This window comes from Protopterus annectens, chromosome 13.part0, assembly GCF_019279795.1.
Source record: "Protopterus annectens isolate FY-2018-M chromosome 13.part0, PAN1.0, whole genome shotgun sequence".
Taxonomy (NCBI): domain Eukaryota; kingdom Metazoa; phylum Chordata; order Ceratodontiformes; family Protopteridae; genus Protopterus; species Protopterus annectens.
Genome location: NC_056747.1, coordinates 992,002,363 through 992,016,583, shown reverse-complemented (window position 1 = coordinate 992,016,583; position 14,221 = coordinate 992,002,363).

Sequence of the window (14,221 nt, the reverse complement as noted above, 5' to 3'; positions counted from 1 at the left end):
TGTAGAGCTTGTCGGACTGTGTCCTTGTGAGAAGTGGGTTTCACTGAGACTGTGTGTTCAGGAATCGCGGATGTCTGTTGGACTACCCATTCCACATGGTGCTACATAACCAGGTGATGTAGTACTGTGGACAAATTACATACATCCAACGATGCTGGTTAGCAAATACTCAATTTAAACCGCAGACGTCCCAATGGGACATATCCGTCACTGTATTTCCACTATAACACCACCAGAACATGTTGCTTACCTATGCATTCATTTAACCATGTTGTCTTCATAGGTGGGAAAGCCATAGTTTACATATCCTACTTGGCGTTGTGAGTGTGCCATTAGGATGTGTTCCACAGGTCGCACATCTGTTACGCTGAATGGTTGCGGTTGCTCCTCAGTCTGTTGCCTGCAGATTGAGTGCTGTATGCGCCGGTGTTGTACGGCGGTCCTGCTTTGTATGTGGAATGTCAACTGTAGTCCCTATGTGTATTTCCTGTGTTATGCCTTCCCACGGCTATGTCATTTACCCGTGTCTGCAGTTGTGGGTGCCATTCTGGCCATACGGGTGTCCATCCATGACAATTGCCTACTGGACACTACTATAGGGCTGTACACATTCCACACCTACATTTAGCATTCTCCGGAGTATGGTTTGCATTATTAGCGGAGAGTAAGGCAGGTGCTACGCAGAAATCCCTCCCACAGGGCGGGTAGAATGATTGCCTGCGAAACAACACCGAGCACAGAGTCTACATACCCAGAATCCCTTGACGCAACAATTGCCAGTACCCATTACACATCCGTCATGTGTGCGGAAGTGTGATGTGGATGCAGTTCTATGGACCGGTACCCTGGGTATTTCTGTGCATCTGTGCTGCATTACATGGAGAGCTATCAGCAACATTAAACACCTTGCGGTGCATATGTGTACCTGTGACTACAATGAGTTCCGTTAGGTGATTAAAGAAGGCGGAAGAGCTGTCTTTAGACAAATTTTTGGGTCCTACAATGGACACCACTGTGCATATGTAAAGTGTAGAGCTTGGCGGACTGTGTCCTTGTGAGCATTGGATTTCACTGATACTGTGTGTTCAGGTATCGCGGATGTCTGTTTGACTACCCATTCCACATGGTGCTACATAACCAGCTGATTTAGTACTGTGAACAATTGACATACATCCAAAGATGCTGGTTACCAACTGCTTCATATAAACCGCAGACATCCCAATGGGACATATCCGTCACTGTATTTCCAATATAACAGCACGGAACATGTTGCTTAGCTATGCATTCATTTAACTATGTTGTCTTCATAGGTGGGAATGCCATAGCTTACATATCCTACTTGGCGTTGTGTGTGTGCCATTAGTATGTGTTCCACAGGTCGTACATCTGTTCCGCTGTGCGGTGGCGGGTGCTCCTCAGTCTGTTGCTGGCAGACTGAGTGCTGTATCGCCGGTGTTGGCACGAGAGTCGGCTCTGTATGTGGAATGTCAACTGTGGTCCCTATGTGTATTTCCTGTGTCATGCCTTACCGCGGCTATGTCATTTACCGGGTTTGCAGTTGTGGGTGCCATCCTGGACATACGGGTGTCCATCCATGACAATTGCCTACTGGACACTAGTATAGGGCTGTACACATTCCACACCTACATTTAGCATTCTCCGGGTATGTTTTGCATTATTAGCGGGGAGTAAGGCAGGTGCTACGCACACATCCCTCCCACAGGGCGGGAGGAAGGATTGCCTGCGAAACAACACCGAGCACAGTGTCTACATACCCAGAATCCCTTGACTGCAACAATTGACAGTACCCATTACACATCCGTCATGTGTGCGGAGGTGTGATGTGGATGCAGTGCTATGGACCCGGTACCCTGGGTATTTCTGTGCATCTGTGCTGCATTACATGCACAGCTATCAGCAACATTAAACACTCTGGCGGTGCATATGTGTACCTGTGACGACAATGAGTTCAGGTACACATTGAAATAAGACATAATTTGGTTCTTTCCACAATTTTTGGGTCCTACAATGGACACCACTGTGCATATGTAAAGTGTAGAGCTTGTCGGACTGTGTCCTTGTGAGCAGTGGGTTTCACTGATGCTGTGTGTTCAGCAATTGTGTATGTGTGCTTGACTACCCATACTGTGTTGTGCTACAGGAAACATGTCTTCCGACACCAGAAACCAATGCTATACATCCATTGTTGCAGGTTAACAACCACTTTCATACCATACCCAGAGGTCACGATTGGGAGGTATTGCCACTTTATTATCGGAACAACACCCCAGACTGTGTACATCATGGGAACTTTAGGCCAGTCTTAACGGCCATTTCCAATTGTAATTGGCAGACACATGTCAATACATGTATGATAACACATATTGTCATGCAGAAGTTGATCTATGTTATTTGGACATTGGCTTCTGCTTTTGGCATCCGTTGCTGTGAGTGTTGCCAGTTAACATACACATTGCTTGCTCAGAGGCAGACTACACACTACTGCGCAGTACTGTGGTCTCCTTTAAGGACCCTGAGCCAGTGGTCAATGGTACAGCAGCCACTGCATCAATCACATTTGCCATCTACCAGTACCTACAGGACTGCATGTACCAGGCATTCACTTACCCAACTGTGGTTCATTGTACCAATGCCAAGCGTCCAGTGTGGTGTACCCCAGCCATACACATGATGTACAACACGAGGAGGTGGCTACTACAGGGTGGAGCAGACACCTTGTGAGGTGTGACACCCTTGGTCATCATATGTGTAGAGTTACACAATGTCATGGGATTGTCAGGGCACATTCCACAGATATACCTACATGGACCTGGCTGACAATCATACCACCTTCAGTTGCTATGCTCGACACCTGTGAGGTCACTACCACATATGCTCTGACTGGGTTCACATAGAGGTGGGGTTTACTCAACATACACACATTGCCGACATACAGGCTGACAGGTCCAGTGAGGACATCTCCACACCCTCCACCACACATGTGGAGATGTCTGTACCAGCGGTTTGTGGTCACCAAATGTTCTGTGACACACAGGTGGGACATGCTCTCTCCAGGGTAGTGTGAATAGCATCCATGAGACCAGATGGTGAGCCAGCTGTGTACTCCACTATCTCATTTGGGATTAGGACCCACAGTTAGGACAGCTATTTCTTTATAGCCTCACCTCAGGTAGGGTGCCCAGGTTGTATCGCATGACAACTGTATTCCCACATCACAGGGCCAATGCCTCCACTGAGGCTGGTTATTACTGTCCCAGTACCCTGAGGAGACCTATCTGCATAGACATGGGGTGGGATCATACTGCGGTTCGTACATGACTGCATAGGGGACATACATGCCGCATCCCACACGGTTTGTATTGTTCAGGGGCGGTTCCTGCCTTTAAGACATGGTTGACATTTTGGGACGGTCACCCAGCCCATTGCTGGGGTGTTGCAGTCCATACAGCCTACCTCGTCCTGGCAAAGGGCTTCATAACATTACCCCCTCAGGTAGCGTTAATGAAACCATTGGCTGGGATGTGAACATGTACATCACAGAATGTGTTGTAAACTGTCTATGTGACACAACCCACATGGTCATAGTTGCTGGCTGCATGTCAGACCAACTGCCTGTCACAGGTGGTGTCCCATGGTGCCATTCGTGGGTGCACCCTGTCATACATCTACATTTCCACGGTACAGGCACACACAGCGGTGTTATGGGTAACATTGTTTGTAGATGCTTGCAGAACAGATGCCATACTGGGACGGACATCTGACACAGATATCGCCTTGGGGGGCCTCCCGGATATGCATATCTGCTGTCAGGGACATGTCCCACAGCTAACTGGTACATAATGCAAAGTCATACCTGTCGAGGGGTAGTAGGTCACCCTGTACAGCGTATAGGTGGCTGTCCACACAGCACAGGGGTGACTACCAGGGATCAGGGGACAGGGTTTGTCGGTCGCCTTTCATTCAACACACACATTGCTATCGTGGTTCTGTGGGACTTCTACATTGACCACCTGTATGTGCAGGGAGTCACATCTGACTTCACAGCCCGACACGTACACCACGGTCACTATATAGCATAGAACTTCACTTATTTGCCTAAGTATGAGCTTATTGTTGTGGCAGTTTGGTAGCTTATTCTGTTTCTTGGGACATTTAGGTATTTCAGTTCACGGAAATAACCGATTCAGGCTACAATTACATTAAATCACGGAAATCATTATGACCTACACTCTTAGCACACTTCCGTTTTAATGCTTTATTTGAACACGTATGCCAATACAGGGACTGCCCTCGCAAAGTGGGGCGGTTGGTGACCTTAGTCGCTACTCCTATGTCGGTGCGGCGTGCTGACATGCTGCTGTACACCTTCTCTGACTATGCACAAATATTAATTGGACTATAGTAACCAAAATGTTTTGAAATAAATGGTGTGAAATCAAGTTATGGATAGCAAAATCCCAGATATTCAGCAAACTGGGGAATCTTTCTGATCTCATCATTATATTCTCTATGATTAGCATAGATTAAAGAAACTAAATCAAATTGTAGTATTAACAATTCATCTTTCCTACACTTTATCAATGGAAACTATCATGAAATAAATGATATATTTATGAAAAAAGGGTAGGATGCTACCATCGATGACCAGAATAAGTCTGTTGCAGATACTGTCAATGCATCCTACAGTATTAACGTGTCCATTCAAGAATGCATATCAATAACCCATTATGATCTACAACAGAAAAATAGATATTACTTGGCTTTCAAAACATTCCTTTGTCATACGCTTAGATTAAGTAAAGTACAGAAGATGCTTAATTTTCTGTCAAAATCTATTTATTCAACTAAGCTTTAACTATGAATTCAATTTAACTTCAAAAGTTAAAGGTAACAATCATGCATTCTTTAATTAAAGCAGCTATTTGAAAGGAAGATTCTGAATAACACATTATCAATATACAATGAATTGATCACCTAGCCACAAGTAAGAGAGAATGTGCCTGCAGAAAAACATTGTGCAAACTTTATAATAAACAAAGAAATATACTAGAGTGTCATTGAGATGGGATTTATATTTTTATTTATTTATTTATTACATATTGGGAAATTCCGACTGGACACAGGTCCTTTTTCAGCGGAGGCCCGGGGAGAAAAGCTCCACAGAATAACATGGTAGATGGTAAACAATAACAATCAAGGTATGAATACAGTAGAGGTGATCATAACATGGAGAAATACAGGAGCAAATTAAGTACAATTAAGTAGTAAGCTCTAATTAACATTGAGAAATAAGAAGTAAAACACAGTGTTACAAATTTTCTAAAACAGTAACTAGATAAGAATAATAACAGACTAAATGATTAACTAAATCCTGGAAGGATTAACAAGCAGTGAGCAATCTTCGGTTCAGTTTTATAGCGATAGAGGGAATACTCTATCTAAATCTGGGAAAGGAGAGAAGGGTTGAAGGGGGGGGGTTATTAGTTGGGGTTTGGACAAGGACAAAGCCAGTGAGAATTTAGGTGAGATTTAAGTGCAGTCTTGAAAAGAATGCAGAAAGGAAGGGTAGTTATGGTAGTGGGAAGGTTGTTCCAGAGCTTGGATATAGTGCAGGAAAATAGTGCTTCACCTGCTGAGTTTTTTGCTTTGGTGACCTGGAGTAGATTTTTGTTGCAGGAGTGTAGGGGTGTGGAAGAATGGTAGGGTTGGAGAATTGTATGGAGCTATAGGATTCGGAGAGGGTGGTTTACTAGTTTATGAGCAAAGGTGAGTTGAGTTTAGTGTAGGAGATGAGGGAGTTCAAGCCAGTCAAGGTCTCTAAGGGAGACACAGTGGTGGCTGCGGTAAGAGGCACCAGTGGCAAATTTTGCGATTTTATTGTAGCAGGCTTCCAGTTGGTTTAGGTAGGTATGAGGGGTTTTGTTAACTAATACCAGTCAATAATTGTGTGGTTATTGGGATTTTTATGGATCCTAGTGGGGATTTGTATTAGTTGAAAGAAACCATAGAGATTTAGGTAGAGGGCTGGGTGGTTGCTATTGCAGGATAGCCAATTGATGTTAAAGTCCCCAAGGATGATAGTTTCTTGGGGTAGGGAGAGATTGGCTCAGTCTAGTAGGTATTCAAGGGGAGGTATATTTTGGCCTGGTGGGAAATAGCACCCTATAATGTTGATTGATTTTTTAGGGTTTAATTTGAGGGTGGTATAAAGTATTTCTTCCTTGTCAAACTGGGGAGCTGATTTGGTGAGAATATGGATATTGAGGTGGTGTTTGTATAACAGTGTCACACCTCCTCCTTTTCTGGATAGTATGTCCTTACGGAGGATGTTGTATCCAGATGGGTGGTATCTCCTCACTTTTGATGTGAGGCTTGAGCCACGATTCAGTTAGGATAAGGATGTCAGGGGAGTAGAGGCTTATGTAGGCATGGAGGTCTTGGATTTTATTACGTATGCTTCTGATGTTAAGAGACAATGAGGAGGTCATTTGGGTTTTGTTATTTGTGATTTTGGTGATGGGGGAGTTGGTTGGAAGGGGGTTTGGGTAGATATTGGTGATTGTGGGGCCAGGGTTGGGGTGCACATCTCCACTGAGAGCAAGTTTAGAGAGAATGTTGAGAATATGTTTTATATATGCAGTAACAATGTATTGTATTTTATGGAAAATTTGTGTTCAAATGTGGTGGGGGTTTGGTAATTGAGTTGTTGTACTGGGAAGAGGTAGTTTGTGGTTGTGGTAATGAAATTATGCAGTGGGTTTTTGAGGGGAGTTGATATGAGAGTGCAGTGGAAATGGTTGGGGGTTATGACTGTAGCTGTTTGGTAGGATATAATGTAGGCTAGAATAGTGCAGGTGAGAATTACAACAATATTACCTAGTGGCATGGTTGCTTTGGGTTAGGATGTGAGATTAAGCAGGTAGGTGGGGTAGGTGGGTAATAACCAAATTATTATATACACCATAATTACAGTGCAACCAAAAAATGTAAAATTAATACCATATTACATCAGTGGTGGCTGGTGACTTCAAATCAAAGGGTGGCTGCAGGAGACAGCTAAATGGGTGGGGCCAATGGAAAAAGGGTGTGGCCAACTAGAAAGGGGTGGAGTCATGCTAAAAATCACAAAAACTGGGACGTTATTAATTGGAAACTCTCCACGTTTTCTTACAAATTTGCCATTTTGCAGAGGGATTATTAGGGGGAGAGCAACATTTTGAGCCAAAATTGGAGACATTTGAGAGGTTTGGATATGCCTAATTCTATAAAGTGATTTATTTGCCCGTACCTTTCAAGCTCTTAATGCAGGAAATCTGGACAAGGCCAAATATATTGGAGGAACATACAAACAGTACTAAAAATTGCTCTTGTATAAACTTAGACTGTTAACAGAATAGGTCTTACTTTAGCATGCATTTTTCTGAAGGGTATGAAGTCTGACACTCAATGTCTGTCATTATTTAGTGACTTCATTCCTAAATGATTTGCCAGAAAACCACAAATTTTATGAGGTACAAACCAAAAATAAGAAGCAAAAATCTATTAATTCTGCAAAAATCTGGACAGTTGAAAGGTATAGTTCAGCCGGGGCTGTCTGAGTTTGCCACCCTTCCCTTCCCCCCTCACAAAATCATGGTCAAATGGGGCCACCCCCTGCAGCTATTCCAATGTCCCATTACTTGGCTATTTCACCCCATTTACCAAAAACACTGTAATGGTCATACTGCTTTAATTCTACGATGATCTGGATTTCATTTAAAAGTTTTATTTTACATTTTACAGCACAAACACCAACACTAATAGACATCTGCTAAACAGAGCAATGCAGTCTCACAATGAAAATAGACTTAGCATTAAAACTTATCTGCCCTTGAAACTCACATTCATTGAAACATCATTGAAACCCACATTGAAAGAAAATACATCTGGCCAGTGGCAGATAAAGATTAACTCTGGGCTGTTTTCAAATCATAGGCCCCTTGCTCAGGAAACATGCATGTTTTCTTTGATACACCTTCCTGATTGTATTAAATTATATTCCTTCTATAATACAGTGCAGTTGTTAGAGGCTGTTTTAAATTTATTGTTTTGAACATTTTTCAGTAAACAATGAAACAAAATGCATGCACCAATAATGACAAAACTGCCCAATTCAGAACATGTCCATCATAAAAGTCTACTCAAACTTCTACAGTCCACCAGTATCAGTAAATATGCACAATCTCTGCAGAAGTAAAAGTCGTCTAAATAATTCCACATTAAAGAGATCTGTAACTGAATTAAGAGATTGCTGCTAGCAAACAACTTTATATGTCATTGTTGCATCTACAAATAAAGTGCCTGTTGCCCTTGAGAAATAAATTGCCTATGTTACAATAAAAATGATAAGTTTGTAATATTGCAATAGGGAATGGATGGCAAACTGATAACAGATTCATAGTTACTAGGTATCTCTCCCAAAGAGAACATTCTCATAACTGCAGCATCTACCCCCTTTAAAGGTACAACACAGTACAGTGTTAACAATGCAGCTATATACTGTGGGAGTAGAACCCACAGTCTTCTGCATCAAATGCAAGTACACACGCTGTTGTGCTATTAACAATGCAAGCAGATTTAGCATAAGCAGCACTAAACTTCTCTTCAAGCTCTCAGCTCCTAATAAAATCTACTCAACTGTATCTGTCAACTTTGAAGCACAAGAAATCTGGAAAAAGCCAACATTTATTGGGGGGGGACAAAAGCCCCAAAACTAGGGACACATTTTAAACATTGCTTGTATAATCTTGGAAAGTTGCTAGAATAAAATGCTGCATTATTACCATGCATTTCACTGCCAAGCTTTGGACCCTGGATCCTGTGCACTACAGTCATAGCAACACACCACTATACCAAATCAGCTGTTTCTTGCACAATAAACTGAAATTTAAGTGGCTATCATTTAGTGAATTCAGTTCTCACCACAGCTCTCAATCTCTTAGCACAAAACAACTAGACAAAGACAATAATGGGGGAATACAGCCCCCAAACATATTCAGCGAATTCAGTTCTCACCATAACTGTCAACCTCTTAGCACAAAAAACCTGGACAAAGCCACTATACAGCCCCAAAAATAGGGAAAAGTTTCAAATATTGATCATATAAACAGAAAATTGCTAGAATAAAAGGATTTGTGTTACCATGTACGTACTGAAGAATATGAAATCTGAAATGCAAATGCCTGTCATTATTTAGTGAATTCAAAATCCTGAAAACCACAGACATTATGAGGAACAGAACAAAAATATGAGGCAAAAATGTCACAAGTGGCAGTGGGTAGGGAAGCTAAGCTGTATCTACCTGTTTCCCAAGACTCAGAGTTTGAGTCTAGTTCCTGAGTTCACTTCTCTCTAGCCACCAGCTGTAAGTAACTGGGGTATTACACACACACACACACACACACACACACACACACACACACACACACACACACACACACACACACACACACACACACACACACACACACACACACACTTCTGCCAGAAAACAAAGAAAAATGTCAGTTCATTTCTGCAATAACAAAAAAAAAATCTCCGTTCAGGTCTGCCATAAAAAGAAGGAACCCCAACTAAATACCTCATAAATGGAAGAACCACATACTCCATTCCATGCTTCATTTCAGGTCACCCATAAAGGAACCAGGATAGCAGATCAAATTATATAGTAAGGCTATGATAGGATTAGGATCCTGAAGTACATTTACAACAGCAATATTTAGTCAGTAAAGATTATTTTATGACATTTTCTGATGATTCCCTTAGCTGTATAATAAACCCATAATTGTTTAGACATTCTTAACCTTGTTATTTTTATAAATGAAAGGAGTTTTACTTAGCTATGAGTCTATATGGTGATGTGAGTCATGAAAATAAAAAAAAAAAAAAAGAAAAAAATTTATGACAAAAAAGTTGCTGTATTTAACACACCGTTGGAGATCTGACAATTCTGCATTATGGTTACTTCAAATTATTTTCACTTAAATGTGAAATAAAAGTCTGCAATTAACTGGTAGGTAAAAGCAACCCTTTTAATGAATGGTCTTGTGCTAAATTCTACATTTTTCTTTTTGGCCTCTGCACAGCCAGGGACCCACTGTCATGACTTATGACTCATCTAGGGATTCAAAAAGAATGCTACTGCTGGTAGTTAAGAGCTACAGCCTAAAGGGACCGATTCTACAATGCAGAAAAATATGATACAATGACATGTTAACCACAATGAGGAAATACCTCATTGGCTAATCTGAATGCCTCTGAATGGCCTGTAACTACCAGTGGCCACCAGTGGCCCATGCATCAAGTTAGCACAGGCACACAGCCTCGTTCACACATGCGCACACACACACACAAACACACACACACACACACACACACACACACACACACACACACACACACACACACACACAGCACACACGTGCAGACACACTCACACACACACACACACACACACACACACACACACACACACACACACACACACACACACACACACACACACACACACACACACACACACACACACACACACACACACACACACACACACACACACACACACACACACGCCAACATGCTGCTTACCTGTCCCTGAGTTGTGAGAACATCCCTGATGTATTTTCTTATTTTTGTCTTTGCCCTTTTTTGTTACAGATGCTTACAGTCAGTCATTCCTGATATTAAAATTCCTTTGCTGCTCATCGGTCTGTTTGAACGAACAAACTGTCATAAGCCCCCCCAAAAAAATTAAACTACACAGACATGAGTTTTTTTAGAAACAGAATGAAGCACCTTTCAGTAAAGTATAGTAGCAGGTAATGAAAGCACTCAAATGTGCGATATGCGTGCTAGGCGTTGTGTACTACAGATTTGTTTCTCGCTCTCTTTTTTTTTGGGAAGAGAGCGAGTACCAATCAGTAGATATCCAGCCATCTGCATCACATACGTGACTGTGGATGTGGAAGTCTGACTCCCTTCCAATTCACTGTGCAGTTAAGCGCATAGTCTTCTGGGCATCACACAGATGCCTTTTTTCTCCTCAATCTGGACTGATTTTACAACAGTCGAGATGCAGATTACAGTCAGAAAAAAAAAAAAAACGGAACTCACTGAACATGCGCAGTTCGAGTTCAGGGATTTGATAGTCAGTCGGACTCACTTACAGCAATTAGCCAGTAAATATTTAATAATTTATAAATATATATATATTTTTTATTTTAAAGTAAACATGTTCTTTTTCTTTCTTCCACAGCTGGGGGGCTGCAGTCCTGCAGACCGATACCACAAGCCGCCCTGTAAGTACATCAAAAAGCATGAAAATCAGTTTCTATCAGCGGATAGACTATACGATATAGTGATAAGATCCGTATTGGTCCCAGGTAATTACTACCTATATGTCCTCTATTTAGATTATATATAAACACAATTAAATAAAGAGGAGTATGTGCTAATCAAAAATATGATAGGGACACCTAATGTAAACTACAATATAATAACAAAATGTCTGGCCCAACTGTATAACTCAAAAACCCATGCCCCAACTCACCATCAAGATGGAACCAAGAAGCAGGCCTGCCTATTACTATTCCTAGATGTTAAGAACAATTTAACACAAACAATGATTATAAAAATCAAAAATGAATGAGCTATATAGCACAGATAGTCCTAATCACAAAAATCTAAATCAAAAAGGAAACAACTATTGTAATCTCAATATAATATAGACTCACCAGTAAATAGGGCTTGTTACCCACATAGATATTGTTGACAATAGTGAAAAATAGATGTATGAAGCCATTGACTTGAAAAACTACAACAATGCTCCTTTAAGTAACAATTACAAAACTTGCATGAATGTATGAATAGCAAAATCATGTTAATCAGACTCAACAAAACAAAAAAAAAAATAAAAAAATGTATTCACTTGGTCTAACCTTTCACAAAGGGAGGCCTAAACCCCAGGAATATTGATAATGTGGGTCACTATGGAATAGACCTTAAGTATGACATTCCTGAACAATATTAAATACACAATAAACACAAGGTATTGTGAGCCACATTCGTTCCCTTTAGAATGATAAACAATATGGAAAAAAATTGTCCAAAAAGTGTCCTTTTTGAAATGAAAAATAGCGATATAAAAGGCTGACCCAAAAAAAATCTGTAAAGGACAATCAAATATAACAAATTAGTTGTAATAAACATCAAATTGAAGAACACCAGTTGTATGATTTATGAATTATCCCCTTTGATAAACACACAAAGCCTGAAACGACCTGCGTGGTTAGTCCAAAAAGGAAAAGCTGGCCGTTATACAACATGATCCTATAGTCATACAGGCAATGTCACAAAATTCACAAAAAATGTAGCCCAGCACACATTCCTGATTCCCAAACCAAAGGATATCCTTGTTGAAAGTTTAATAGAAAAATATATTAGGAACCAACAGGATGACGTGCGTTCATTTGCAAACCAGGGATATTGGATCCAGTATCAAACTACAGTTTTAAGCAGCACCTAGCTGCAAGAGTTATAAATCATCCCCTTGCAAAAACATGCACAGTCCTTTTTGATGGCTCCATATTAATTCTACTGGACAGAATTTTAACATACAGACAGGGTAGGCTAGCAAACAATTTAAATAGTTTAAAAGCAAGACGTACTTTGAAAAGCAGACGCAACACATATGGAGTTGAGAGACTTCCTGTGATAAATTAATCAGTCATCTATTTAAAATACAGACCTCATAACTCCTGCCATGAGTAAAAAAAATCTCAAGTATCCTGGGACCAAACAACATAACTGATGCTTTCCTGAACAGGTCAAGGAGACTATAAAGAAATTCCTTCAATCACATTAAACAAATGTGAGCAAGTGTATAAATCTGTAAGCTATGGATTCAGGTTGTAGTAATACCAATTTGCAAATGGTGGAGGTCACTTTATATAAAAACATTTTAGATGCATCAGCCTGACTAGTATTATATGTAAAATAATGGAGTTAGTCATAATGAAGCTTATCCACAGTGACATGGGGGACCTACTTTTGGTGGAACTAGAACAGTGTGGATTTGCTAAGGGAAGTCTTGCCTTTGAATTTTGTGGCATTCTTTGAATGGGCAGCAGTAGCACTGGATGAAGGGTCTAAAATCCCTCCTGCTTATCTTGAGTTTGGTTAGACATTTAACACTATTTAACAGACGTGTATGTGTAACAGACAAAAAGTATTATATGTCTCCCTGAATGTAATTATATTTCTCTCTGAATGTAGTTCTGTGGACAAAGCTCTAGGTAAGTAACATGACTACAGATTTCATGCATGTGTAAGAAGGCAGTGTTATCTGTTAATCCCACAGGAGTTAGAAGTGGTATCCTTCAGGTAATTCCTCTCCACTCTCTGGAATTTTGCAGAATTGTCTCTATTTTTGCCTCATATTTTCAGTCTGTTCTTCATAAAATTTGTGGTTTTCTGACAATCACTGTGGATAGAAGTTGATAAATAATAACATTCATATGACCTTTAGACTTCATACCCTTCAGAAAATGCATGCTAACATAAATCATATTATTCTAGCAACTTGTGAAGTAAATAAGAGCAATATTTAAGCTCTGTCCCTGACCTTAAGCCTTTCTTCACAATTTATTTTTGGTTTTGTCCAAAATTATAGTGCAAAGATGTTGGCAGGTATGTTCAGGGCTCTGTACTAGGGCCAATTCTTTTTGGACAATTATTCTTAGATATAATACTGAGTGAAGCAATCTGCATAACCAGATTTGCTACAAACTGCAAACTAGATGGTATAACAACTTCAGTAAAACAGTGAAATTGTCCAGCATGGTCTACAAATATACAAATAAGTGTTTTATGTCCTGCAGCCAGATTACAGGACAATTCATTCTTTAGCAATAAGGAAGAGCTTGCCATTGATGACAAAGATTACCTGTATACTCTTATTTCCAGCATGTATAATAAAACTCGCTAGTTGGATCCATGCCCCTCTACGTTTATGGAGGCATCTTTAATGACAATTGTTCCATTGATATTTGAGATTGTGATGATGTACGATAGTGCCAGCTATGCTAGAGAGAGTAGGGCAGTGCATGTATAACATATGCCATCAGAGCTAGATATTGTTTTGTAAATAATTATATGTCATTTG